Source organism: Rhinoraja longicauda, chromosome 34 (assembly GCF_053455715.1).
Source record: "Rhinoraja longicauda isolate Sanriku21f chromosome 34, sRhiLon1.1, whole genome shotgun sequence".
Taxonomy (NCBI): Eukaryota; Metazoa; Chordata; class Chondrichthyes; order Rajiformes; family Arhynchobatidae; genus Rhinoraja; species Rhinoraja longicauda.
The window spans coordinates 3,956,471-3,981,735 of record NC_135986.1 but is presented as its reverse complement, the minus strand read 5'-3'; positions in this window follow the sequence as shown (position 1 = coordinate 3,981,735).

Below are 25,265 nucleotides of genomic sequence, written 5' to 3'. Positions count from 1 at the left end.
CAGTGTCCGGGCCTACAGTGTCCGGGCCTACAGTTTCTGGGCCTACAATGTCCGTGCCTACAGCGTCCGGGCCTACAGTGTCCAGGCCTACAGCATCCGGGCCTACAGCGTCCAGGTCTACAGCGTCCGGGCCCACTATGTCCGGGCCTACATCTTCCGGGCCTACGTGTCCAGGCTAATGGTGTCCGGGCCTAAAGTGCCCGGGCCTACAGTGTCCGGGCCTACAGCGCCGTCCGGGCTAATACGGGACAAGGGCGGTCCCGTAAGGGACAAACCAATTTTGCCAAAAATACGGGAAGTCCCGGCTAATACGGGACAGTTGGCAACCCTAGCCACATAGCACGGAATCAGGCCCTTTGGCCCAACTTGCCCACACCGGCCAATATGTCCCAGCTACACTAGTCCCACCTGCCCGCGTTTGGCCCATATCCCTCCAAGCCCGTCCTATCCATGTACCCATCTAACTGTTTCATAAATGTTGCCTCAACTATCTCCTCCGGCAGCTCGCTGCATACACCCACCACCCTTTGTGCGGAAATGTTACCCCTCAGGTTCCTATTAAATCCTTTCCCCTTCACCTTAAACCTATGTCCTCTGGTCCTCTTTTCCCCTACTCTGGGCAAGAGGCTCCTTAATCAACGTCTTTGGAGTGCGGGAGGAAACCGGAGCACCCGTAGAAAACCCACGCAGGTCACGGGGAGAACGCACTAACTCCGCGCAGACAGCACCCGTTGTCGGGATGAAACCCGGGTCTCTGGCGCTGAGAGGCAGCAAATCTACCGCTGTGCCACCGTGCCATTTAGTGTGAGGTGATTCTGGAGAGCAGGTACAAGATGACGGTCTGGGCTGCGTTCACAATTCCCTGTAAAAAAACTTGCCGGCACGTTTCCTTTAAACTTTGTCCCTCTCACCCTAAAACATTCTGAAGAAGGGTCTCTACCCGACACGTCACCTATTCCTTCTCTCCGGAGATGCTGCCTGTCCCACTGAGTCACTCCAGTATTTTGTGCCTTCTCTTTAGTTTAACTTAGTTTAGTTTAGTCTAGTCTAGTTTACTTTATTGTCACGTGTACCGTGGTACAGTGAAAAGCTTTTATTGTGTGCTAACCAGACAGCGGAAATTTGCTGGCTTTACCTTGCACTAAACGTTATTCCCTTATCATGTATCTGTACACTGTGGACAGCTTGATTGTAATCGTGTATTGTCTTTCCACTGACTGGATAGCTCGCAACAAAAGCTTCTCACTGTACCTCGGTAGACGTGACAATAAACTAAACAAGACTAAAAGAAACAAAACTAACGTGCGTGTTTGCAGGTTAATTGGCTTGGTATAAATGTAAATTGTCCTTAATGTGTGTAGGATAGCGTTAGTGTGTGGGGATCGCTGGTCTGTGCGGACTCGGTTTAGTTTAGATTAGTTTAGTTTATTGTCCCGTGTACCGAAGTACAGTGAGAAACATTTTTGTTGTGCGCTAACCGGTCAGCGGAAAGATAATACACGATTACAATTCAGGCGTCCACAGTGTACAGATACATGATAAGGGAATAACGTTTAGTGCAAGGTAAAGCCAGCAAAGTCCGATCAAGGATAGTCCGAGGGTCACCAATGAGGTAGATAGTAGTTCAGCACTGCTCTCTGGTTGTGGTAGGATGGTTCAGTTGCCTGATAACAGCCGGGAAGAAACTGTCCCTGAATCTGGAGGTGTGTGTTTCCACGCTTCTGTACCTCTTGTCCCGATGGGAGAGGGGAGTAGAGGGAATGGCCGGGTGGGTGAGACTGGTCCTTGATTAGTCTGCTGGCCTTGCCCGGGCAGCGTGAGGCGTAGATGGGCCGAAGGGCCTGTTTCTGCGTCGTATCTCTCAAGTAAGCCACTCAAAACTATCGCTACGCGCGCCGATAAAAAAGTGAGACGGCAAGACATGTTGGTCAGGCAGGGATTAGTGTAAGAGCTTTTATTTAGGTAGCGGGAGCAACAGAAGGCCCGTTGGGAACGGAACAGCCTACGGGGGAGGCCGAAAGATCAGTCCCCTACATTCGGCATTGCGTTTGCCTCTCCCGGGATTTACAGACTGATTGTGTTTTTAATGCAACACTTGTACATCAAGACGCAAAGACCAGGCACAAACTCCTCACCGTCCTCGCAACCGAACAGCCGACACTCCCCTCCGTTATTGGAACATCCCCCATTCGAATCTGAAATGGAAAGACACAAATAAAAAACTTTGCGGAAAAAAATTAGGCCATTCGGCCCTTCGTACCAGCGCCTCCATTCAACACGATCGCAGTTGATCATCCAAAATTCCATTTCTCCCCCATGTCCCTCGATTCCGTTGGCCCTAAGAGCTAAATCTAACTCTTTCTCTTGAAAACATCCAGTGAATTGGCCTGCACTGCCTTCTGCGGCAGAGAATCCCACAGATTCACAACCCTCTGGGTGGAAACTTTTTTCCTCATCTCAGTCCAAAATGTCCGACCCATTATTCTTAAACTGTGGCCCCTGGTTCTGGACTCCCCCAACATGGGGAACATTTTTCCTGCATCTAGCCCGTCCAATCCTTTAAGAATCTAACATGGTTCTATATCCCCATTTCCCTTGATTCCGTTAGCCCTAAGAGCCACGTCCAACTCTCTCTTGAAAACATCCAGTGACTGGGCCTCCACTTCCTTCAGTGGCAGAGAATTCCACAGAATCACAACTCTCTGGGTGGAAAAGTTTCTCCTCATCTCCGTCCAAAATGGCCGACCCCTTATTCTTAATCCGTGTGACCCACTGGTTCTCGACTCCCCCGACATCAGGGAACATTTTTCCCGCATCGAACCTGTCCAATACCTTAAGAATTTTGCGGCAGAGAATTCCGCAGATTCGCATCTCCCTGGCTGAGAAACTTTCTCCTCATCTCGGGTCCTGAAAGGCCTGAGGCTCCTAAGGTGTCCACTTACCCAACAAATCTCTTTCCACTCGCACCTGGGCAAGGCAGTGCCGCATCGAAAGCAGAGCTCCTAACACGATGATCAGGCATCCCTTCATGTCTGCTTTGCTGCTCGATCCGGGATGAGTCAGGCAGCGCTTTGAAACGCTTTTATAAGGACCAGGGATGGGCGGTTACAAAGTGGGCGGCTTCTCTGGGCCAATATATAAAGCAGAGACGTGTCAAACAATAGGCGTCTGATCGGCGAACATAGTTCTGGCCGCGGACTGAATTGGTGAAGGATTAACCGAATAGTCTGTTGGGGTTACATTAAGGGGTTGCCAACTACCTCACTCCCAAATAAGGGACAAAAGGTGACGTCACTGCCCGGCGTTCCACGTGATCTCACCCAGCCAGCGGCCACGTGCTCCCGCTCCAACAATGGCGGCCGCCCGGGCCTGGAGGAGGGTTGCTATGCAACCTCCGTTAGGGGGCGCCCAGGCCTCCGGGCCGACACTGTCAAGACCTACACTGTCCGGAAATTAGACACATTTTAACCAGCATGTGCAGTTTTTCTTCCTACTGCACTGTCCATACCTGCACTCTCCGGGCCTACAGTGTCCGGGCCTATAGTGTCTGGGCCTACAATGTCCGGGCCTATAGCGTCTGGGCCTACAGTGTCCGGGCCTACAGCGACCGGGCCTGCACTGGCCGGCCTACAGTGTCCGGGCCTACAGTGTCCGGGCCTACAGTTTCCGGGCCTACAATGTCCGTGCCTACAGCGTCCGGGCCTACAGTGTCCAGGCCTACAGCATCCGGGCCTACAGCGTCCAGGCCTACAGCGTCCGGGCCCACTATGTCCGGGCCTACATCTTCCGGGCCTACGTGTCCAGGCTAATGGTGTCCGGGCCTAAAGTGCCCGGGCCTACAGTGTCCGGGCCTACAGCGCCGTCCGGACTAATACGGGACAAGGGCGGTCCCGTAAGGGACAAACCAATTTCGCCAAAAATACGGGAAGTCCCGGCTAATACGGGACAGTTGGCAACCCTAGCCACATAGCACGGAATCAGGCCCTTTGGCCCAACTTGCCCACACCGGCCAATATGTCCCAGCTACACTAGTCCCACCTGCCCGCGTTTGGCCCATATCCCTCCAAGCCCGTCCTATCCATGTACCCATCTAACTGTTTCATAAATGTTGCCTCAACTACCTCCTCTGGCAGCTCGCTGCATACACCCACCACCCTTTGTGCGGAAATGTTACCCCTCAGGTTCCTATTAAATCCTTTCCCCTTCACCTTAAACCTATGTCCTCTGGTCCTCTTTTCCCCTACTCTGGGCAAGAGGCTCCTTAATCAACGTCTTTGGAGTGCGGGAGGAAACCGGAGCAACCGGAGAAAACCCACTCAGGTCACGGGGAGAACGCACAAACTCCGCGCAGACAGCATCCGTGGTCGGGATGGAACCCGGGTCTCTGTCGCTGTGAGGCATCAACTCTACCGCTGTGCCACCGTGCCATTTAGTGTGAGGTGATTCTGGAGGGCAGGTACAAGATGATGGTCTGGGCTGCGTCCACAATTCCCTGCAAAAATACTTGCCCGGCACGTTTCCTTTAAACTTTGTCCCTCTCACCCTAAAACATTCTGAAGAAGGGTCTCTACCCGACACCTCACCCATTCCTTCTCTCCGGAGATGCTGCCTGTCCCACTGAGTCACTCCAGCATTTTGTGCCTCTCTTTAGTTTAATTTAGTTTAGTTTAGTTTAGTTTAGTCTAGTCTAGTTTAGTATATTGTCACGTGTACCGTGGTACAGTGAAAAGCTTTTATTGTGTGCTAACCAGACAGCGGAAATTTGCTGTCTTTACCTTGCACTAAACGTTATTCCCTTATCATGTATCTGTAGACTGTGGACAGCTTGATTGTAATCGTGTATTGTCTTTCCGCTGACTGGATAGCTCGCAACAAAAGCTTCTCACTGTACCTCGGTACACGTGACAATAAACTAAACTAGACTAAATGAAACAAAACTAACGTGCGTGTTTGCAGGTTAATTGGCTTGGTATAAATGTAAATTGTCCTTAATGTGTGTAGGATAGCGTTAGTGTGTGGGGATCGCTGGTCTGTGCGGACTCGGTTTAGTTTAGATTAGTTTAGTTTATTGTCGCGTGTACCGAAGTACAGTGAGAAACATTTTTGTTGTGCGCTAACCAGTCAGCGGAAAGATAATACACGATTACAATTCAGGCGTCCACAGTGTACAGATACATGATAAGGGAATAACGTTTAGTGCAAGGTAAAGCCAGCAAAGTCCGATCAAGGATAGTCCGAGGGTCACCATTGAGGTAGATAGTAGTTCAGCACCGCTCTCTGGTTGTGGTAGGATGGTTCAGTTGGCTGATAACAGCCGGGAAGAAACTGTCCCTGACTCTGGAGGTGTGTGTTTTAACGCTTCTGTACCTCTTGCCCCGATGGGAGAGGGGAGTAGAGGGAGTGGTCGGGTGAGTGAGACTGATCCTTGATTATGCTGCTGGCCTTGCCCAGGCAGCGTGAGGCATAGATGGGCCGAAGGGCCAGTTTCCGCGTCGTATCTCTCAAGTAAGCCACTCAAAACTATCGTTAAGCGCGCTGATAAAAAAGTGAGACGGCAAGACGTGTTGGTCAGGCAGGGATTGGTGTAAGAGCTTTTATTTAGGTAGCGGGAGCAACAGAAGGCCCGTTGGCAACGGAACAGCCTACAGGGGAGGCTGAAAGATCAGTCCGCTTCATTCGACAATACGATTTCAAAGCTGATTATATTTTTAACGCAACACTTGAACATCAAGACGCAATGACCAGGCACAAACTCCTCACCGTCCTCGCAACCGAACAGCCGACACTCCCCTCCATAATTGGAACATCCCCCATTCGAATCTGAAAAGGAAAGACACAAATAAAAAACTTGGCGGAAAAAAATTAGGCCATTCGGCCCTTCGAGCCAGCGCCACCATTCAACACGATCGCAGCTGATCATCCAAAATTCCAGCTTTCTCCCCCATGTCCCTCAATTCCGTTGGCCCTAAGAGTTAAATCTAACTCTTTCTCTTGAAAACATCCAGTGAATTGGCCTGCACTGCCTTCTGCGGCAGAGAATCCCACAGATTCACAACCCTCTGGGTGGAAACGTTTTCCCTCATCTCAGTCCAAAATGGCCGACCCCTTAATCTTAAACTGTGGCCCCTAGTTCTGGGCTCCCCCAACATGGGGAACATTTTTCCTGCATCTAGCCCGTCCATTTCTTTAAGAATCTAACATTGTTCTATATCCCCATTTCCCTTGATTCCGTTAGGCCTAAGAGCCACGTCCAACTCTCTCTTGAAAACATCCAGTGACTTGGCCTCCACTGCCTTGTGTGGCAGAGAATTCCACAGAATTACAACTCTCTGGGTGGAAAGGTTTCTCCTCATCTCCGTCCAAAATGGCCGACCCCTTATTCTTAATCCATGTGACCCACTGGTTCTGCACTCCCCCGACATCAGGGAACATTTTTCCCGCATCGAGCCTGTCCGATCCTTTAAGAATTTTGCGGCAGAGAATTCCGCAGATTCGCAACTCCCTGGCTGAGAATCTTTCTCCTAATCTCGGGTCCTGAAAGGCCTGAGGCTCCTAAGGTGTCCACTTACCCAACAAAGCTCTTTCCACTCGCTCCTGGGCAAGGCTGTGCCGCATCGAAAGCAGAGCTGCTAACACGATAATCAGGCATCCCTTCATGTCTGGTTCACTGCTCGATCTGGGATGAGACAGGCAGCGTTTTGAAACGCTTTTATATGGATCAGGGATGGGCGGTTACAAAGTGGGCGGCTTCTCTGGGCCAATACATAAAAGCAGAGACGTGTCAAACAATAGGCGTCTGATCGGCAAACATAGTTCTGGCCGCGGACTGAATTGGTGAAGGATTAACCGAATAGTCTGTTGTGGTTACATTAAGGGGTTGCCAACTACCTCACTCCCAAATAAGGGACAAAAGGTGACGTCACCGCCCGGCGCTCCATGTGATCTCACCCAGCCAGCGGCCACGTGCTCCCGCTCCAACAATGGCGGCTGCCCGGGCCGGGAGGAGGGTTGCTATGCAACCTCCGTTAGGCAGTGCCCAGGCCTCCGGGCCGACACTGTCAGGACCTACACTGTCCGGAAATTAGACACATATTTTAACCAGCATGTGCAGTTTTTCTTCCTACTGCACTGCCCGTACCTACACTCTCCAGGCCTACAGTGTCCGGGCCTATAGTGACTGGGCCTACAATGTCCGGGTCTATAGCGTCTGGGCCTACAGTGTCCGGGCCTACAGCAACCGGGCCTGCACTGTCCGGGCCTACAGCGTCCGGGCCTACAGTGTCCAGGCCTACAGCGTCCGGACCTACAGCGTCCAGGCCTACAGCGTCCGGGCCCACTACGTGCGGGCCTACATCTCCCGGGCCTACAGTGTCCAGGCTAATGGTGTCCGGGCCTAAAGTGCCCGGGCCTACAATGTCCGGGCCTACAGTGCCGTCCGGGCTAATACGGGACAAGGGCGGTCCCGTACGGGACAAACCAATTTCGCCAAAAATACGGTAAGTCCCGGCTAATACGGGACAGTTGGCAACCCTAGCCACATAGCACGGAATCAGGTCCTTAGGCCCAACTTACCCAAACCGGCCAATATGTCCCAGCTACACTAGTCCCACCTGCCCGCGTTTGGCCCATATCCCTCCAAGCCCGTCCTATCCATGTAACCATCTAACTGTTTCATAAATGTTGCCTCAACTACCTCCTCTGGCAGCTCGCTCCATAAACCCACCACCCTTTGTGTGGAAACGTTACCCCTCAGGTTCCTATTAAATCCTTTCCCCTTCACCGTAAACCTATGTCCACTGGTCCTTGAATCCCCTACTCTGGGCAAGAGGCTCCTTAATCAACGTATTTGGAGTGCGGGAGGAAACCGGAGCACCCGGAGAAAACCCACGCAGGTCACGGGGAGAACGCACAAACTCCGCGCAGACAGCACCCGTGGTCGGGTTGGAACCCGGGTCTCTGGCGCTGTGAGGCAGCAACTCTACCGCTGTGCCACCGTGCCATTTAGTGTGAGGTGATTCTGGAGGGCAGGTACAAGATGATGGTCTGGGCTGCGTCCACCATTCCCTGCAAACCTCTGTGTAAAAATACTTGCCCGGCACATTTCCTTTAAACTTTGTCCCTCTCTCCCTAAAACATTCTGAAGAAGGGTCTCTACCCGACACCTCACCCATTCCTTCTCTCCGGAGATGCTGCCTGTCCCACTGAGTCACTCCAGTATTTTGATCCTCTCTTTAGTTTAATTTAGTTTAGTTTAGTTTAGTCTAGTCTAGTTTAGTTTATTGCCACGTGTACCGTGGTACAGTGAAAAGCTTTTATTGTGTGCTAACCAGACAGCGGAAATTTGCTGGCTTTACCTTGCACTAAACGTGATTCCCTTATCATGTATCTGTAGACTGTGGACAGCTTGATTGTAATCGTGTATTGTCTTTCCGCTGACTGGATAGCTCGCAACAAAAGCTTCTCACTGTACCTCGGTAGTAGTGAGGTAGCTGTGCAGTAGTTCACAACAGACTATTCAATGTAACCACAACAGACTATTCAGTTAATCCTTCACCAATTCAGTCCGCGGCCAGAACTATGTTCGACGATCAGACGCCTATTGTTTGACACGTCTCCACTTCGTATATTGGCCCAGAGAAGCCGCCCACTTTGTGACCGCCAATCCCTGGTCCATATAAAAGCGTTTCAAAGTGCTGCCTGTCTCATCCCGGATCGAGCAGCGAAGCAGACATGAAGGGATGCCTGATCATCGTGTTAGGAGCTCTGCTCTCGATGCAACCCAGCCTTGCCCAGGAGCGAGTGGAAAGAGGTCAGTTCAGTCAGTGGACACATTTGGAGCCTCAGGTCTTTCAGGACCCGAGATGAGGAGAAACTTTCTCAGCCAGGAAGTTGCGAATCTGCGGAATTCTCTGCCGCCAAATTCTTAAGGGATCGGACAGGCTCGATGCGGGAAAAATGTTCCCTGATGTCGGGGGAGTCCAGAACCAGGGGGTCACACGGATTAAGGATAAGGGGTCGGCCATTTTGAACAGAGTTGAGGAATAACTTTTCCACCCAGAGAGTTGTGAATCTGTGGATTTCTCTGCCACACAAGGCAGTGGAGGCCAATTCACTGGATGTTTTCAAGAGAAAGAGTTAGATTTAGCTCTTGGGGCTAACGGAATCGAGGGACATGGGGGAGAAAGCAGGAATTTTGGATGATTAGCAGCGATCGTGTTGAATGGCGGCGCTAGCTCGAAGGGCCGAATGGCCTAAATTTTTTTCCACCAAGTTTCTTATTTGTGTCTTTCCGTTTCAGGTTCAAATGCGGGATGTACCGACAATGGAGGGGAGTGTCGGCTGTTCGGTTGCAAGGATGGTGAGGAGTTTGTGCCTGGTCTTTGCGTCTTGATGTTCAAGTGTTGCGTTGAAAAAACAATCTGGCTCGAAATCCCGGGAGAAGCAATCGCAATGGCGAATGTAGGGAACTGATCTTTCGGCCTCCCCCGTAGGCTGTTCCGTTGACAACGGACCTTCTGTTGCTCCCGCTACCTAAATAAAAGCTCTTACACCAATCCCTGCCTGACCAACACGTCTTGCCGTCTCACTTTTTTATCGGCGCGCTTAGCGATAGTTTTGAGTGGCTTACTTGAGAGATACGACGCGGAAACAGGCCCATCGGCCCATCAACGCCTCACGCTGCCTGGGCAAGGCCAGCAGCGTAATCAAGGACCAGTCTCACCCACCCGGCCACTCCCTCTACTCCCCTCTCCCATCGGGGCAAGAGGTACAGAAGCGTGGAAACACACACCTCCAGATTCAGGGACAGTTTCTTCCCGGCTGTTATCAGGCAACTGAACCATCCTACCACAACCAGAGAGCAGTGCTGAACTACTATCTACCTCATTGGTGACCCTCGGAATATCCTTGATTGGAGTTTGCTGGCTTTACCTTGCACTAAACGTTATTCCCTTATCATGTATCTGTACACTGTGGACGGCTCGATTGTAATCGTGTATTATCTTTCCGCTGACTGGTTAGCGCACAACAAAAATGTTTCTCACTGTACTTCGGTACACGGGACAATAAACTAAACTAAACTAAACTAAACCGAGTCCGCACAGACCAGCGATCCCCACACACTAACGCTATCCTACACACATTAAGGACAATTTACATTTATACCAAGCCAATTAACCTGCAAACACGCACGTTAGTTTTGTTTCATTGAGTCTAGTTTAGTTTATCGTCACGTGTACCGAGGTACAGTGAGAAGCTTTTGTTGCGAGCTATCCAGTCAGTGGAAAGACAATACACGATTACAATCAAGCTGTCCACAGTCTACAGATACATGATAAGGGAATAACGTTTAGTGCAAGGTAAAGACAGCAAATGTCTGCTGACTTGTTAGCCCACAATAAAAGCTTTTCACTGTACCTCGGTACACGTGACAATATACTAAACTAGACTAGGGAGTTTCCCTTGATTAGGGAGTCTCTTGCCCAGAGTAGGGGAATAGAGGACCAGAGGACATAGGTTTCAGGTGAAGGGGAAAGGATTTAACAGGAACCTGAGAGGTAACGTTTCCACACAAAGGGTGGTGGGTGTATGGAACGAGCTGCCGGAGGAGGTAGTTGAGGCAACGTTTAAGAAACAGTTAAACAGGTACATGGATAGGACGGGCTTGGAGGGATATGGGCCAAACGCGGGCAGGTGGGACTAGTGTAGCTGGGACATATTGGCCGGTTTGGGTAAGTTGGGCCTAAGGGCCTGATTCCGTGCTATGTGGCTAGGGTTGCCAACTGTCCCGTATTAGCCAGGACTTCCCGTATTTTTGGCGAAATTGGTTTGTCCTGTACTGGACCGCTCATGTCCCGTATTAGGCCCGGACGGCGCTGTAGGCCTGGACACTGTAGGCCCAGACACTGTAGTCCCGGACGCAGTAGGCACGTATGCTGTAGGCCCGGACACTGTAGGCCCGGACACCGTTGGCCCGGACACCGTAGGCCCAAACGCAGTAGGCCCGGACGCTGTAGGCCCGGACACTGTAGGCCCGGACAGTGTAGGCCTGGTCACTGTAGGCCCGGACACTATAGGCCCGGACACTGTAGGCCCGGACAGTGTAGGTATGGACAGTGCAGTCGGAAAAAAAACTGCCCATGCTGGTTAAAATCTATGTCTACCTTCCGGACAGTGTAGGCCCGGAGGTCTGGGCGCCGCCTAACGGAGTTTGCGTAGCAACCCGCCTCCTGGCCCGGGCGGCCTGGTGGATCGGGAGCACGTGGCCGCTGGCTGGGTGAGGTCACCTGGTGCGCGGGGCGGTGACGTCACCTTTTGTCCCTTTGGGAGTGAGGTAGTTGGCAACCACTAAATGTAACCACAACAGACTATTCAGTTAATCCTTCACCAATTCAGTCCGCGGCCAGAACTATGTTCGCCGATCGGACACCTTTTGTTTGACACTTCTCCACTTCATATATTGGCCCAGAGAAGCAGCCCACTTTGTGACCGCCAATCCCTGGTCCATATAAAATCGTTTCAAAGCGCTGCCTGTCTCATCCCGGATCGAGCAGTGAAGCAGATATGAAGGGATGCCTGATCATCGTGTTAGGAGCTCTGCTCTCGATGCAACACAGCCTTGCCCACGAGCGAGTGGAAGGAGATTGGTTGGGTCAGTGGACACCTTAGGAGCATCAGGCCTTTCAGGATCCGAGATGAGGGGAACTTTCTCAGCCAGGGAGTTGCGAATCTGTGGAATTCTCTGCCGCCAAATTCTTAAGGGATCGGACAGGTTCGATGCGGGAAAAAATGTTCCCTGATTTCGGGGATTGTCCAGAACCAGGGGGGTCACACGGATTAAGAATAAGGGGTCGGCCATTTTGAACAGAGTTGAGGAAAAACTTTTCCACCCAGAGAGTTGTGAATCTGTGGAATTCTCTGCCACACAAGGCAGTGGAGGCCAATTTACTGGATGGTTTCAAGAAATAGTTGGACGTGGCTCTTAGGGCTAACGGAATCAAGGGATATGGGGATATAGAAACATGTAAGATTCTTTAGGGGATTGGACGGGCTAGATGCAGGAAAAATGTTCCCCTTGTTGGGGTAGTCCAGAACCAGGGGCCACACACAGTTTAAGAATAAGGGGTCGGCCATTTTGGACTGAGATGAGGAAAATCTTTTCCACCCAGAGAGTTGTGAATCTGTGGAATTCTCTGCCGCAGAAGGCAGTGGAGGTCAATTCACTGGATGTTTTCAAGAGAAAGCGTTAGATTGAGCTCTTGGCGCTAACGGAATCGAGGGATATGGGGGGGGAAAGCAAGATATTTTGGATGATCAGCCGCGATCGTGTTGAATGACGGCGCTGGCTCGAAGGGCCGAATGGCCTCATTTTTTTCCCGCCGAGTTTCTTATTTGTGTCTTTCCGTTTCAGATTTGATTGGGGGATGTTCCATAAATAAAGGGAAGTGTCGGCTGTTCAGTTGCAAGGATGGTGAGGAGTTTGTGTCTGGACTTTGCCTCCTGACGTTCAAGTGTTGTGCTGCAAAAACAATCGGTTTGTAAATCCCGGGAGAGGCAATCGCATTGCCGAATGTAGGGGACTGATCTTTCGGCCTCCCCCGTAGGCTGTTCCGTTGCCAGCGGGCCTTCTGTTGCTCCCGCTACCTAAATAAAAGCTCTTACACCAATCCCTGCCTGACCAACACGTCTTGCCGTCTCATTCTTTTATCGGCGCGCTTAGCGATAGTTTTGAGTGGCTTACTTGAGAGATACGACGCAGAAACTGGCCCTTCGGCCCATCTACGCCTCACGCTGCCCGGGCAAGGCCAGCAGCGTAATCAAGGACCAGTCTCACCCACCCGGCCACTCCCTCTACTCCCCTCTCCCATCGGGACAAGAGGTACAGAAGCGTGGAAACACACACCTCCAGATTCAGGGACAGTTTCTTCCCGGCTGTTATCAGGCAACTGAACCATCCTACCACAACCAGAGAGCAGTGCTGAACTACTATCTACCTCATTGGTGACCCTCGGACTATCCTTGATCGGACTTTGCTGGCTTTACCTTGCACTAAACGTTATTCCCTTATCATGTATCTGTACACTGTGGACGGCTCGATTGTAATCGTGCGTTGTCTTTCCGCTGACTGGTTAGCGCGCAACAAAAACGTTTCTCACTGTACTTCGGTACACGTGACAATAAACTAAACTAAACTAAACTAAACCGAGTCTGCACAGACCAGCGATCCCCGCACACTAACGCTATCCTACACACATTAAGGACAATTTACATTTATACCAAGCCAATTAACCTGCAAACACGCACGTTAGTTCTGGCGGCCGCCGGGGCCGGGAGGCTGGTTGCTATGCAACCTCCGCTAGGCAGCGCCAGGGCTGCGGGCCTACACTGTCCGGAGCTACACTGTCCGGATCTACAGTGTCCGGGCCTACACTGTCCAGATCTACGGGCACCGGGCCTACACTGTGCGGGTCGACACTGTCTGGATCTGCAGTATCCGGGCTTACAGCGTCCGGGCCTACAGTGTCCGGAAGGTAGACACAGATTTTAATCAGCATCTGCAGTTGTTTTTTCCTACTGCACTGTCCAGACCTACACGGTCCGGGCCTACAGTGTCCGGGCCTACAGTGTCTGGGCTTACAGTGTCAGGGCCTACACTGTCCAAATCTACAGTGACCGGGCCTACACTGTGCGGGTCGACACTGTCCGGATCTGCAGTGTCCGGGCCTACAGTGACCGGGCCTACAGTGTCTGGGCCTACAGCGTCTGGGCCTACAGCGTCCGGGCCTACAGCGTTCGAGACTAATGCGTCCGGGCCTACAGCGTACGGGTCTACAGTGTCCGGGCCTACAGTGTCTGGGCCAACGGTGTCCGGGCCTACAGCGCCGTCCGGGCCTAATACGGGACAATGGTGGTAAAGTACGGGACAAGTCAATTTAGCCCAAAATACGGGAAGTCCCGGCTAATACGGGACAGTTGGCAACTCTAGCCATATAGCACGGAATCAGGCCGTTCGGCCCAAATCCGAGAGGCCACGTCTAAGCTGGTCTCATGAGCTGAAGAACGGTCTCGATCCGAAATGCCGCCCGTTCCTTCTCTGCAGAGACGTTCCCACCTATTCAACCCACACGTTGAACAATGTAACAGACTATTCAGTTAATCCTTCACCAATTCAGTCCGTGGCCAGAACTATGTTCGCCGATCAGACGCCTATTGTTTGACACGTCTCTGCTTTATATATTGGCCCAGAGAAGCTGCCCACTTTGTGACCGTCAAACCCTGGTCTATATAAAAGCGTTTCAAAGCGCTGCCTGTCTCATCCCGGATCGAGCAGCGAAGCAGATATGAAGGGATGCCTGATCATCGTGTTAGGAGCTCTGCTCTTGATGCGGCCCAGCCTTGCCCACGAGCGAGTGGAAAGAGGTTGGTTGTGTCAGTGGACACTTTGGGAGCCTCAGGCCGTTTAGGAGCTGAGATGAGGGGAAACTCTGGAATCCGCTGTGGTGGATGTTCATGTTAAATTTTACTTCATGTGGCTGTGTGTCTTGTTACTTTTCACTTAGTGTGGCTGTACGGTAATTCAAGTTTCACTGTACCTTAATTGGTACATAAATTGATCTTGAAATCTTGAAATCTTGAGAGAATAAGGGGTCGGCCATTTTCGACTGAGATGAGGAAAAACCTTTTCGCCCAGAGAGTTGTGAATCTGTGGAATTCTCTGCCGCAGAAGGCAGTGGAGGCCGATTCACTGGATGTTTTGCATACACTGGAATTTAGAAGGATGAGAGGAAATCTTATCGAAACGTATAAGATTATTAAGGGGTTGGACACGTTAGAGCCAGGAAACATGTTCCCAATGTTGGGGGAGTACAGAACAAGGGGCCACAGTTTAAGAATAAGGGGTCGGCCATTTAGAACTGAGATGAGGAAAAACTTTTTCAGTCAGAGAGTTGTGAATCTGTGGAATTCTCTGCCTCAGAAGGCAGTGGAGGCCAATTCTCTGAATGCATTCAAGAGAGAGCTGGATAGAGCTCTTAAGGATAGCGGAGTCAGGGGGTGTGGGGAGAGGGCAGGAACGGGGTACTGATTGAGAATGATCAGCCATGATTACATTGAATGGCGGTGCTGGCTCGAAGGGCCGAATGGCCTCCTTCTGCGCCTATTGTCTATTGTCTATTGTCTATTGTCTATTGAATGGTGGTGCTGGCTCAAAGGGCCGATTAGCCCATTCCCCCCCCCCCCCCCCCAAGTTTCTACTTATGTCTTTCCGTTTCAGTTGCGCTAGGGAAGTGTCTGGAGGTGGACAAAAGGTGTCGGCTGTTACGTTGTCGGCAGGATGAGGTGTCCGCCTCCGGAGTGTGCCTCTTCATGGTCAGGTGTTGCCCTATAAGCAAAATAGGGGACGGACACGACTGAGGAAAGGGGCGAACCGATATTTCGGCCTGCCGCGTAGGCTCTTCCACTGCCGACAACGCCCTTCTGTTGCTCCCGCTACCTCAATAAAAGGCCTCGTACCAATCCCTGCCTGACCAAAGGCGCCTTGCCGTCTCGTTTTTTCAAAACTCGCGCCCAGCGCTACATTCGCGCGGCTCGCTTGCGAGAGAGGGGGAGAGATACGGCGCGGAAACGGGCCCTTCGGCCCATCTACTCCTCACGCTGCCGAGGCAAGGCCAGCAGCGTAATCAAGGACCAGTCTCGCCCACCCCGGCCACTCCCTCTTCTCCCCTCTCCCATCGGGGCAAGAGGTACAGAAGCGTGGAAACGCACACCTCCAGATTCAGGGACAGTTTCTTCCCGGCTGTTATCAGGCAACTGAACCGTCCTACCACAACAGAGAGCCAGTCCTGAAATACTATCCACCTCTTTGGTGACCCTCGGACTATCTTTGATCGGACTTTGCTGGCTTTACCTTGCACTGAATGTTATTCCCTTATCATACACACACTAGGGGACAATTTCACATTTACACCAAGCCAATTAACCGACAAACCCCACACGTGTTCGGAATGTAGGTGGAATGTAGGTGGAAATGGGAGATCTGGGATAAATCCCACGCGGGTCACGGGGAGAACGTGCAAACTCCGTACAGACAGCGCCCGTGGTCGGGATCGAACGCAGGTCTCCGGCGCGGAGAGGCATCAGCTCTACCCGCTGCGCCACCGTGCCGCCGAAACTAAAACTCAGTGAAGTCGCCGAGCTGAACTGTTAACTGTTTCTCTCTCATAGAAACGTGGAACATAGAAAATAGGTGCAGGAGTCGGCCATTCGGCCCTTCGAGCCTGTACGCACCGCCATTCAATATGATCATGGCTGATCATCCAACTCAGTATCCCGTACCTGCCTTCTCTCCATACCCCCTGATCCCTTTAGCCACAAGGGCCACATCTAACTCCCTCTTAAATATAGCCAATGAACTGGCCTCAACTACCTTCTGTGGCAGAGAATTCCACAGATTCACCACTCTCTGTGTGAAAAAAACCTTTCTCATCTCGGTCCTAAAAGACTTCCCCCTTATCCTTAAACTGCGACCCCTTGTTCTCTCAACGGATGTTACCTGATAGACTTGTCAATTTGTGCTTGTGGATGACTTTTTGTCTCTGGCTATTCTTTACCCCCCTCCCCACCCCACCCCCCAACAACACCAGCTAACTTCGGGGGTCTCCAACAGCCTGGAACATCACCCCTTCCTCAAGTACTTCTCCTGGGTCCTGTACCACATCTTCCTGGCATTGCCAAATACATCTCGTATTATCTATATACTAATACTCTCGTTTATTTGTGATCGAACTACAGCCAAAACGCTACACGATAAAATTGTCACGCTATCGTGTACAGGAACAAACACACAAACAAACAGACGAGAGTTTAAGTATATAGATATACAATCCAATAAAACCACAACAGACCCCACCGCCTTAATACAAGACAAACAATAAACTATTATCTATAGACTAAAACTCCAGCCAAAACGGTACACGAGAGCGCGACAATTTTAGGCCCACCTTACTCACCGTCGTTTAAATCTATCTCCTAGGGAGGGAGGGGGAGGGAGGGGGGAGGGAGGGGGGAGGGAGGGGGTGGAGGCAGGGGGGGGGGAAGGATAAGGGGGATAAGGGGAAGGGGGAGGGAGAGGGAGGGGGAGGGGAGGGGGGAGGGGGAGGGAGGGCAGAGGGAGAGGGGAGGGGAGGGAGGAGGGGGGAAGGGGAGGGGGGAGTGGGTTGAGAGGGGGAGAGGGGGGAGAGGGGAGGAGGGAGGGGTGTGGAGAGGGTGCTGCACCAATGCAGGCGAGGATTGGGCCCAACAGGTCCACTTGGTCTAGTACAACTTATAATCCTTGTCCAGGATGCATTCATACCCCCGAGGATGCCCAGTGGTCCCGGAAGTCCCCGCAGAGCGCCCGTGGACAGAGCGTGGTCCCTCTCTAATCCCACCCGGATGCGGACGGACGTAACCCCCGGAAAAGGGGCAGGCAGCCGGCTCGGGCAGTGTGTACAGTTTTGGTCTTCCAATTTGAGGAAGGACGTCCTTGCAATTGAGGCAGTGCAGCGTAGGTTCACGAGATTGATCCCCGGGATAGCGGGACTGTCACATGAGGAAAGATTGGAAAGCCGAGGCTGGTATTCACTTGAGTTTACAAGGATGAGACGGGGGATCTTATAGAGATGTATCAAATTATAAAAGGACTGGACAAGCGAGATACAAGAAAAATGTTCCCAATGTTGGGGGAGTCCAGAACCAGGGGCCACAGTCTAAGAATAAAGGAGCATGGAAACAGGCCCTTCAACCCAACCTGCCCACACCGACCAACATGCCCCATCTACACTAGACCCACCTGCCCACACCGGCCAACATGCCCCATCTACACTAGTCCCACCTGCCCACACCGACCAACATGCCCCATCTACACTAGTCCCACCTGCCCACACCGGCCAACATGCCCCATCTACACTAGTCCCACCTGCCCACACCGGCCAACATGCCCCATCTACACTAGTCCCACCTGCCCACACCGACCAACATGCCCCATCTACACTAGTCCCACCTGCCCACACCGACCAACATGCCCCATCTACACTAGTCCCACCTGCCCACACCGGCCAACATGCCCCATCTACACTAGTCCCACCTGCCCACACCGGCCAACATGCCCCATCTACACTAGTCCCACCTGCCCACACCGACCAACATGCCCCATCTACACTAGTCCCACCTGCCCACACCGCCCAACATGCCCCATCTACACTAGTCCCACCTTTGCCCACACCGACCAACATGCCCCAAATACACTAGTCCCACCTGCCCACACCGACCAACATGCCCCATTTACACTAGTCTCACCTGCCCACACCGACCAACATGCCCCATCTACACTAGTCCACAGTCCCACCTGCCCACACCGGACAACATGCCCCATCTACACTAGTCCCACCTGCCCACACCGACCAACATGCCCCATCTACACTAATCCCACCTGCCGACACCGACCAACATGCCCCATCTACACTAGACCCACCTGCCCACACCGACCAACATGCCCCATCTACACTAGACCCACCTGCCCACACCGGCCAACATGCCCCATCTACACTAGTCCCACCTGCCCACACCGGCCAACATGCCCCATCTACACTAGTCCCACCTGCCCACACCGACCAACATGCCCCATCTACACTAGTCCCACCTGCCCACACCGGCCAACATGCCCCATCTATACTAGTCCCACCTGCCCACACCGGCCAACATGCCCCATCTACACTAGTCCCACCTGCCCACACCGACCAACGTGCTCCATCTACACTAGTCCCACCCGCCCACACCAGGCAACATGCCCCATCTACACTAGTCCCACCTGCCCACACCGGCCAACATGCCCCATCTACACTAGACCCACCTGCCCACACCGGCCAACATGCCCCATCTACACTAGTCCCACCTGCCCACACCGACCAACATGCCCCATCTACACTAGACCCACCTGCCCACACCGGCCAACATGCCCCATCAACACTAGTCCCACCTTTGCCCACACCGACCAACATGCCCCATCTACACTAGTCCCACCTGCCCACACCGGCCAACATGCCCCATCTACACTATTCCAACCTGCCCACACCGACCATCATGCCCCATCTACACTAGTCCCACCTGCCCACACCGGCCAACATGCCCCATCTACACTAGTCCCACCTGCCCACACCGGCCAACATGCCCCATCTACACTAGTCCCACCTGCCCACACCGACCAACGTGCCCCATCTACACTAGACCCACCTGCCCACACCGGCCAACATGCCCCATCTACACTAGTCCCACCTGCCCACACCGGCCAACATGCCCCATCTACACTAGTCCCACCTTTGCCCACACCGACCAACATGCCCCATCTACACTAGTCCCACCTGCCCACACCGGCCAACATGCCCCATCTACACTAGTCCCACCTGCCCACACCAGCCAACATGCCCCATCTACACTAGTCCCACCTGCCCACACCGGCCAACATGCCCCATCTACACTAGTCCCACCTGCCCACACCGGCCAACATGCCCCATCTACACTAGTCCCACCTGCCCACACCGGCCAACATGCCCCAGCTACACTAGTCCCACCTGCCCGCGTTTGGTCCATATCCCTCCAAACCCGTCCTATCCGTGTACCTGTCCAAATATTTCTTAAATGTTGCGATAGTCCCAGCCTCAACTACCTCCTCCGGCAGCTCGTTCCATACACCCACCACCCTCTGTCCAGAACCACAGTTTAAGAATAAGGGGTCGGCCATTTAGAACAGAGATGAGGAAAAACTTTTTCAGTCAGAGAGTTGTGAATCTGTGGAATTCTCTGCCTCAGAGGGCAGTGGAGGCCAGTTCTCTGAATGCATTCAAGAGAGAGCTAGATAGAGCTCTTAATGATAGTGGAGTCAGGGGATATGGGGAGAGGGCAGGAACGGGGTACTGATTGGGGACGATCAGCCATGATCACAATGAATGGCGGTGCTGGCTCGAAGGGCTGAATGGCCTCCTCCTCCACCTGTTTTCTATGTTTCTATGTTTCTCTGGGCAGAGCCCTCTTCCGCCTGGCGCCGTGACTCGCGGATGGCCAGCTTGGCCAGGCCCAAGAGCCAGGCCCGACTAGCCCCCCCCCACTCTCCCCTATGCACAGGGGTGCCCAAAGAGTTCAATGTTCTTGGTGTTAATGTAAAATTGCCCCCTGTGTGTGCGTAGGATAGTATTAGTGTGCGGGGATCGCTGGTCGGCGCGGACCCGGTGGCCGATGGGCCTGTTTCCGCGCTGTGTCTCTAAACTGAACTAAAAACTAGACACGGCGTGGAAACAGGCCCTTCTGCCCGCCGAGTCCGCGCCGACCAGCGATCCCCGCCCGTTCAAACACATTCGACATTATCCCACCTCTGTATCCAGCCCCAGCACACTAGAGTTACTCACAGAGCCACAGTCACAGAGTGACACAGTGTGGAAACAGGCCCTTCGGCCCAACTTGCCCACACCGGCCAACATGTCCCATCTACACTAGTCCCACCTGCCCGCATTTGGTCCATATCCCTCCAAACCCGTCCTATCCGTGTACCTGTCCAAATATTTCTTAAATGTTGGGATAGTCCCAGCCTCAACTACCTCCTCCGGCAGCTCGTTCCATACACCCACCACCCTCTGTGTGAAAAAGATTACCACTCAGATTCCTAATAAATCTTTTCCCCCTCACCTTAAACCTATGAGGGCATGCAGCGTAGGTTTACTAGGTTGATTCCCGGAATGGCGGGACTGTCGTATGTTGAAAGACTGGAACGGCTAGGCTTGTATACACTGGAATTTAGAAGGATTATTAAGGGGTTGGACACATTAGAGGCAGGAAACATGTTCCCAATGTTGGGGGAGTCCAGAACCAGGGGCCACCGTTTAAGAATAAGGGGTCGGCCATTTAGAACGGAGATGAGGAAAAACATTTTCAGTCAGAGAGTTGTAAATCTGTGGAATTCTCTGCCTCAGAAGGCAGTGGAGGCGGATTCTCTGAATGCGTTCAAGAGAGAGCTAGATAGAGCTCTTAATGATAGTGGAGTCAGGGGGTATGGGGAGAGGGCAGGAACGGGGTACTGATTGAGAATGATTAGCCATGATCACATTGAATGGTGGTGCTGGCTCGAAGGGCCGAATGGCCTACTCCTGCACCTATTGTTTATTGTCTATTGTATGTCCTCTGGTCCTCGATTCCCCTACTCTGGGCAAGAGACTCTGTGCGTCTACCCGATCTATTCCTCTCGAGATTTTGTACACCTCTATAAGATCTCCCCTCATCCTCCTGCGCTCCATGGAATAGAGACCCAGCCTGCTCAACCTCTCCCTGTAGCTCAGGCCCCTCGAGTCCTGGCAACATCCTCGTAAATCTTCTCTGTGCCCTCTCCAGCTTGTCAACACTCTGCAGCACTTTGTGTCTATCTTTGCTATAAACTAGCATCTGCAGTTCCATCTTCATTACAGGCCGTTTACACATCAGTTCCGTGTTATCCCACTTTCTCATTCAATCCCGACAAACTGGGCGCAATTTACAGAGGGGCAATCGACCTACAAACCCGCACGTCTTTGGAGCGCGGGAGGAAACCGGAGCACCCGGAGAAAACCCACGCAGGTCACGGGGGAGCACGCACAAACTCCGTGCGGGCAGCGCCCGTGGGCGGGATGGAACCCGGGTCTCTGGCGCTGTGAGGCGGCAACTCTACCGACGCGCCACCGAGACATTTGAAAGAAAGTTTTTGCACCAAGCCAATCAAACTACCAACTTGCACGTCTTTGGAGCGCGGGAGGAAGGCCAAGGAAAACCCGCGCGGTCACGGGGAGAGCGTGCGCACTCCGTACGGACTGCGCCTGTGGTCAGGATCGAACCCGGGCCTCTTTTTGTTGCTGCAAGAACTGGTGGGAGAACTTGGAAGGGGGAGGGGACGGAGAGAGAGGGGGAAAGCAAGGGTTTACTTGACGTTAGAGACGTCAATGTTCATACCGCTGGGGTGTGAGCTGCCCAAGCGAAATACGAGGTGCTGTTCCTCCAATCTGTGCGCTGGGCCTCACTCTGACAATGGAGGAGGCCCAGGACAGAAAGGTCAGTGCGGGAGTGGGAGGGGGAGTAAAAGTGTTAATCAGACTGAACAAGGGTCTCGACCCCAGAAACGTCACCCATTCCTTCTCTCCAGAGATGCTGCCTGACCCACTGAGTTACTCCAGCTTTTTGTGTCTGTCTTAGATTTACCTGGTACACTAATACTCAGAGATACACATCTACCCCTTGCTGTGACTGATTAAGTGGGCCACTGATGTTGGTTCAGTTTAATTTAGTTCAGGGATTCGGCACGGAAACAGGCCCTTCGGCCCACCGAGTCCGCGCCGACCAGCGATACCCGCACACTAACACGATCCCACACACTCTAGGGACGATAATTTAAAAAAACCCCATTTATATAAAAAGGCAATTAAGGCACTAACCCGCACGTCTTTGGAGTGTGGGAGGAAACTGAAGATCGCGGAGAAAACCCACGCGGGTCACGGGGAGAACGTGCAAACTGCGAAAACAGACAGCGCTCGTGTTCGGGATGGAACCCGTGTCTCTGGCGCCGTGAGGTGGTAAATCTACCCGCGTTCCTTCCCGCGGGGGGGGCAGCCATTTTCAAATCAAAGAGGACACAATGTACTTTTCGGCACGGACGCACGCTCGGCTGGATTTCCATCGCAAGGAATGTCATCGCTTTGCGACTTCGACCCCGTTAGACTGAGGACAGTTTGTTCGTGCCGGGCGCGAGGCCGTCGTTCAGTTCCGTCCAGTTTATTGTCACGTGTACCGAGGTACAGTGAAAAGCTTTTGTGTTGCGTGCTAACCGGTCAGCGGAAAGACAACACACGATTACAATAGACAATAGGTGCAGGAGGAGGCCATTCGGCCCTTCGAGCCAGCACCGCCATTCAATGTGATCATGGCTGATCATTCTCAATCAGTACCCCGTTCCTGCCTTCTCCCCATACCCCCTGACTCCGCTATCCTTAAGAGCTCTATCCAGCTCTCTCTTGAATGCATTCAGAGAATTGGCCTCCGCTGCCTTCTGAGGCAGAGAATTCCACAGATTCACAACTCTCTGACTGAAAATGTTTTTCCTCGTCTCAGTTCTAAATGGCCTACCCCTTATTCTTAAAATGTGGCCCCTTGTTCTGGACTCCCCCAACATTGGGAACATGTTTCCTGCCTCTAACGTGTCCAACCCCTTAATAATCTTATACGTTTCGATAAGGTCTCCTCTCATCCTTCTAAATTCCAGTGTATACAAGCCCAGTCGCTCCAGTCTTTCAACGTACAATAGTTCCACCATTCCTGGAATTAACCTAGTAAACCTACGCTGCACGCCCTCAATAGCAAGAATATCCTTCCTCAAATTTGGAGACCAAAACTGCACAGAGTACTCCAGGTGCGGTCTCACTAGGGCCCGGTACAACTGCAGAAGGACCTCTTTGCTCCTATACTCAACTCCTCTTGTTATGAAGGCCAACATTCCATTGGCTTTCTTCACTGCCTGCTGTACCTGCACGCTTCCTTTCAGTGACTGATGCACTAGGACACCCAGATCTCGTTGTACGTCCCCTGTTCCTAACTTGACACCATTCAGATCATACTCTGACTTCCTGTTCTTACCACCAAAGTGGATAACCTCACACTTATCCACATTAAACTGCATCTGCCATGCATCCGCCCACTCACACAACCTGTCCAAGTCACCCTGCAACCTCACAGCATCTTCCTCACAATCGAGCCGTCCACAGTCTACAGATACAGGATAAGGGAATAACGTTCAGTGCAAGATAAAGCCAGCAAAGTCCGATCAAGGATAGTCCGAGGGTCTCCGATGAGGTGGATAGTAGTTCATTGTGGTTGTGGTAGGATGGTTCAGTTGCCTGATAACAGCCGGGATGAAACTGTCCCTGAATCTGGAGGTGTGTGTTTTCTTCCCTAAACACCCGACTCCAGTGTCCACACAGCACCTGATCCAATACTAAACGTGGAAGAAGGAACTAGGCTTGTATTTGCTGGAATTTAGAAGGATGAGAGGGGATCTTTATGAAACGTATAAGATTATTAAGGGGTTGGACACGTTAGAGGCAGGAAACATGTTCCCAATGTTGGGGGAGTCCAGAACCAGGGGCCACACACAGTTTAAGAATAAGGGGTCGGCCATTTACAACGGAGACGAGGAAAAACGTTTTCAGTCAGAGAATTGTAAATCTGTGGAATTCTCTGCCTCAGAAGGCAGTGGAGGCCAATTCTCTGAATGCGTTCAAGAGAGAGCTAGATAGAACTCTTAATGATAGCGGAGTCAGGGGGTATGGGGAGAAGGCAGGAACGGGGTACTGATTGTGGATGATCAGCCATGATCACATTGAATGGTGGTGCTGGCTCGAAGGGCCGAATGGCCTCCTCCTGCATCTATTGTCTATTGAATCGCAGGTGCTGGTTTACAAAGAAGATAGAAAACACAGAAACATGGAAACATAGAAAAATAGGTGCAGGAGGAGGCCATTCGGCCCTTCGAGCCAGCACCACCCTTCAATATGATCATGGCTGATCATCCACAATCAGTAATCCGTGCCTGCCATCTCCCCATATCCTTTGATTCCGTTAGCCCTAGAAGCTAAATCTAACTCTCTGTGGAAAACATCCAGTGAATCGGCCTCCACTGCCTTGTGTGGCAGAGAATCCGACAGATTCACAACTCTCTGGGTGAAAAAGTTTTTCCTCATCTCAGTCCAAAATGGCCGACCCCTTATTCTTAAACTGTGTGTGGCCCCTGGTTCTGGACTCCCCCAACATGGGGAATATTTTTCCTGCATCTAGCACGTCCAATCCCTTAAGAATCTTACATGTTTCTATATCCCCATATCCCTTGATTCCTTTAGCCCCTTAGAGCCACGTCCAACTCTCTCTTGAAAACATCCAGTGAATCGTCCTCCACTGCCTTGTGTGGCAGAGAATCCCACAGATTCACAACTCTCTGGGTGAAAATAGTTTCTCCTCATCTCAGTCCAAAATGGCCGACCTCTTATTGTTAAACTGAGAATGAGCTGAATTGCTCCAGCGTTTTGTGTCTGAGCCAACACGTCCCGTGTTTCTCTGTCTACCGGTGACACCATTTAACCCAAATTAACATGGTCTGATCCTTGTCCAGTTCAATGATCACCCAGAACGGTCTCTGGGCGCGTTAATAAGAAAGGCGCTGGAGCCAGTTT